This window comes from Vipera berus, assembly GCF_964194415.1.
Source record: "Vipera berus genome assembly, chromosome: 3".
In the NCBI taxonomy this organism is placed as follows: domain Eukaryota; kingdom Metazoa; phylum Chordata; class Lepidosauria; order Squamata; family Viperidae; genus Vipera; species Vipera berus.
In genome coordinates this window covers 52,677,924-52,683,109 of record NC_138204.1, presented here as the reverse complement: position 1 = coordinate 52,683,109, position 5,186 = coordinate 52,677,924, and the positions used below count along the sequence as shown (strand labels likewise).

At 38.0% G+C, this 5,186-nt stretch overlaps 1 long non-coding RNA gene across 1 annotated transcript; it reads left to right on the top strand.

Annotated features, from left to right (window-relative positions):
- Positions 1–603: 603 nt before the first annotated feature.
- Positions 604–2,403, top strand: LOC308665139. The gene is made up of 3 exons (XR_014025828.1): positions 604–651; positions 750–887; positions 2,300–2,403. It is a non-coding gene; the product is annotated as an uncharacterized lncRNA (long non-coding RNA).
- The last annotated feature ends 2,783 nt before the right edge of the window (positions 2,404–5,186 follow it).

Genomic DNA, 5,186 nt, shown 5'->3' with positions numbered 1-5,186 from the left:
TCTAATACAGCAAATATCAACAGATATTTTTCACATAAACCAAAGCGCTTGGGCTCTCCATCATTTTTAATAATGTAAAGGGGTCCTGAGACAAAAATATTTGAGAACCACTGGAATAGGCAATTGGGATGGCTTTTAGTGGCTCGTATTTTCCAGCTTGACTCCATGAGGACAAGAAACTTATATTAAAATGCTCGGTCTTGAAATTGCTTTAAATCATACAAGAGATTATATTATGATGGGAGTCCTAAAGAATGGGAGCCAGTCACAGCTTCTTTGCCAAGCTTCTGCTTGTATTCACAAGCAATGGATGGAAATTAATCAAGGAGGGAAGCAATCTAGAACTAAGGAGAAATTTCCTAACAGTGAGAACAATTAATCAGTGAAATGGCTTGCCTCCAGAAGTTGTGGGTAACCCAACACTGGAGGATTTTAAGAAGAGATTGGATAATCATTTGTCTGAAATGGTATAGGATTTTCTGCATGAGCAGGGGGTTGGATTAGAAGACCTCCAAGGTCCCTTTTAACTCTGGTATTCTGTTATTCTGTTATCTAATTATCTCTGCATCAGTTCCATAGCTCTGAAAATGAGGAAGGCCTTGAGGGAGAAGTGGTTAAGCCATCAATTGACAAAGATGAAAGTCCACAAAGGTAGGGATCATCTAACAGAAGGAGCTTTTCTCACTGAGCACTGTTTTGGCTTAGCTTAGCCCTTGGTGTGATGGTTTCGCTTTGTTTCCCCACCACAGACAGTCCCATTTCTCCCAAGAAGACTCTGGAGAAAATCACTTCATCCTGCATCCAAGCCCCTCCAGCTTCTCACAGCAAAGCCTGCAAGCAGCAAATAGCAGCCATTGTAGCAGAGAAAGAAGCCATTGTGCAGAAGGGTAAGGCACCACGCAGGCATCCTCTCTGCTAGAAAAGGGCTACATTTGGTCTCTAAGTTGTCGGGTGGGTGGCCATGCTCCAGAAGGAAGCAGCTCGGGACCAAGAAATAAATGAAGCCAGGGCAGACAGCTAAATATGCATTAATTTTTAATGTAAAAATATAATCCCAAATACTTAATGATTTTTTTTCTTTCTGAAACTTTAAATACCTTGATTTCTTTGCAACTTTTGTGGGTCTGAGAGTCCAATTCTCGGAGATTGCCTGTACAAGTCCCTGCAGTTTCCTTGTCAAGGAAATGGTTTGCTGTGACAAATAAAACTCACATCCGGACAAATAAAACCCACACCAATTTACATCACACAAAAGGTATTTAAAGGCCAGTGCTCTGACAGACAAGCACAATTCAAAGCACACTGTCCCCCCCGAATGGAGACAAAACTGAATATACTGTATCGTTTTCAAACCTACCATCTATAAAAATTGAAAGCATATAAATGTTAATAGGAATCCTCAACACAGCATAAAGCCTAAAATATTAAGAATTTCAGTCCAAGCAAAAAAACCTTTTATGTTAAAGAAGCTAACATTTCAGATGCAGCAATTCTGGTCCAAAAATGGTTTCCATATTGGGTTGATTTCTATGACAGATTATGTTTTGAAATATGTTAATTTAGCAATCAAGGTGTGCCAGGTCATTTTCAAAGCATAGATATCCTGTCCTGTGTACATCTCAGAGGTCTGATTGGTCTCTAGCTCTAAGTGTTTATATAAAGTTGTTTTTTTATACCATCGGCCGTTGGCACATTATTTTTCTGATGTGGGAAACAAAAAATTCCAGCCAGGATGCAATGCTAGATCAGCAAGTGATGAGGGCACTGGCAATCTAGCCCTGGATTAGCAAAGGCAAATTCGCAAATTACATCTTTATTTAAAAAAAAACATTCTACAGTCAGGTTCGGAGACAAGTGATGGAAGTTACAGATATTGATTTTATTACTCCTAAAATCATGGTGCTGCTTCATTTATTTTAAAATGTGAGAAGGATATGCTCAGTGTATATCTTTTCATTTCAGCATAGGCATTTTTTAAAAAAGCATTTCTTTTATCTATTGAAAAGTAGGTGGACAGAAGCCCATTCAGACATACACAGCTTCATCTATAATCATTGCTGTGTAAAGCAAAGGCAGCTGTTTGAGACCATAAAGAAAATCAAATTAATCATTGTCTGTCTCTTGATTTGACTCCAAAACGGGACTCGGTGTTCAGAAGTCAGGCTCAACAAAGCTGCTGGTTTGAGCATTTCCTTTTGGCCTCCTTGGCCTTTTAAGTGAAGTTGTTAGTCGCCAACAGTGCTGTAAGTTTCTTTCTTTGGAGCTGACAATAAAGGATGCCTGCTATTGTCTTTTTCAGGAGGGAGTCAGAACTTAGGAGCAGAAGCCACACTAGCAAAAGTTTAGAAAATCTCAGTGAAGGATTGGGTACTGAAGAGGCAAACAAGGAATGTGAAGAATTGGAAGAAAATGCTCTGCTGTGAGTGAATATTGTCTTCTATTCTTGTCACCTGTGATGGCCTCTTAGCAAGGATTTTGAAGTTTTGCCAGGGTGAGAACAGATACTAGCTCAGATGTGTTTAAAGTAGGAATGAAGGAAAGAACAGACCCATGGGTGAAATTACAAACAGTAGGCCTATCAATGTTTATTTTAGTAGTCATGATGGCAATACAAGGCCAACTGAGTGCCAAGAGCAAGTATTGTCCATATCCTACTTGGAACCTGCTCTGAAACATCTGAGTGGTTCCTGTAGGATGCCGAACTATAGAATTCATCTGATTCAGCAGACTCCACTTATGCTTCTGTGGTAACAAAGAAGTTGGAATTGGGTACATGGTTTTACTTGCTGATAATATCCTTGTTTTATATTTATTAAACCCAAAGTTCTTGCCCTTATGGCTCCAGAAAAGTAAATAGAAAAAGTACAAATATGGAATTAAGCAATGTATGGATTGTTGTGTAATTTTTTTATTTGTTCTAAGAATTTGTGTTTCTTAGGGATAATATTTTAGTTTACTTTCCCGTCCAATAATAATGAAAATAGAGTCTATATAAATCTGGGAAATGCATATGAGTATCCAATAGTAAAGAATCTCTGAGTTTGGATGTTTGCTTGTAGACATTTCATTATCCAACTAGATAACATCATCAGTAGTAGTGAGTGTGGGGTTTGCTTCCTGTTTGTATACAGTAGCTTGCCCTAGTAGTGTTGGAGAGTATGCAGTTTTCTTCTTGGTAGTTCTTTCATTAGAACATCATTTTACGCTTGTTTGTCTGGTGTTAATCCCTGCTTATCTGAATTTGGGCTACTGGAAGGGATGTGTTCTGGTCTCTTTTTTAAAAAAAACTTTCTTAGCTTTTTGTTGTGTCTTTTGATATGTAGATATAGTTTATTTCAATGTATCTGTTGACAACTGAGTTGTCTGAATGTCGAGCTTCCAAGAATTCCTAAATTTTTTGAATTTGGTTTGGTAATTTAATATAGAATATAGGACTCTAACAGCCACTATGTATGTCAGACAGGCAGAAGATTAGCAGAGTGCATCCATAAACACCAACTGACATTTAAAAGACATCATGAAAACTCCTTAATGTCACAAAGATGGTCAGGGTCAGCCATAGCTTCAGCTGGGACAGTGAGCATCCTAACCAAGCTAAATCCAATAATGCTAAGGAATTCTTGAAAGCTTGGCATTCAGACAAATCAGCCACCAATAGACATATAGAAATAAGCAATATTTTACTACTATTCAAAAAGGAAGGAAGGAAGGAAGGAAGGAAGGAAGGAAGGCCTTTCAGCAGCTATCATCCAGTTAATCAGGGATGAATATCAAACAATCAAACACAAAACAATTCCCCAATCAAGGAACTACCAAGGAGAAAATCACAACCCCACCAACTTTGGCCGGGGAAGCTACTGTATATAAAAAGGAAGCAAACCCCAACTCAGTAGGACTGATGATATTAGCTAGTTGGGTAATGAAATATCTGCAAGCAAACAGCCAAGCTCAGAGATTACTAAGAACTCCACATATGAATATATTTTGGGGTTTGAGTTACAGGTCTGAACTTTCATTTTGAAATAAGCTAGCAGTTTTAATATTTAGTTGCAGTAAATGACTGTTTTGAAATGTATTCTTGGCAGGGTCAAAAGATCTAAATTGGAGATTTGCAGAGCCTGGTTTTCTGTACCCGTTTACTACTGGGTTTCATTATGGATGTTTTTCTTGGGGATTGCTTGCCTTGTTCTAATCTGGATCCTGGAGCTGCAGAAGCAATGTTCATTTACAGCCTCTGATTGTTAGACACAAAAGGCACATAAATTTGCACCATCAGACTTTACTTATGGAAAAATAAAAAAGGAAAACAGCATGGACGTCAGTTTGTGATCAGTATGCCCTAAGGGCCTAAAGACATAGCTCTACTCAGTCCGACCAGGCCCTACGATATGGTCCCACCCTGCTGAAATGTCCTGGAAAACTTCACAAATAGTTATGTATTTGAATGAATTCAGGTATGAATTTTTCTGAAGGTGATATAGTTTTAGCTCGGTAAGTATAGTATCTTTGCTAAGAGATACTTTAATAATGGGCTAATGCTTACAACTCTTTATTAATATATATTCATATATAATGTGAATAATTGTCATTGCCTAAAAGGTGGGTGTTGTTGGGTTTTTAACAGGGAGGGTTTTTTTGTATTCAAGATTGTAGAACTATGTAATTGTATACATTACTGTCCTGGGATTAAAAGAATCCTTGAAATGGAACCTCAATATGAGAGTGATACTGATCAAAGTTACAGATAGGAAAATGTGCTAAGCAACATTCCTTCCCACTAATGGGTGGCAATGAGGCTAACCCAGCACAGAACTGCAATAACAATATTTGAGAAGGAGAAAAATAAACTTTCATTATTTGCAAACCAAAGGTGATAACCCTATCATATTTGGAAAACTGCATGAGACTGAAGCAAAGATACATGCATAGGATTGGGTTTCAAGAATGGAAGAGAGATTTGTCTCACCTGACAGATCCATGAATGTAACAGGGTGGGACTGAGAATGGATGCCCTTCCCATTTGACTGATGCCATAACATTTATGCTGTTAAGAATTTGGAACCATGTCTTATTTACCTGAGGAATGGATGCAAATAAAAGATGATGAAAAACCACTGAGAGTCAACAAAGCTTTTCAGAGGCACTAACTGACATATCACCTGTAAATCAAGTACACTTTCCAGAAC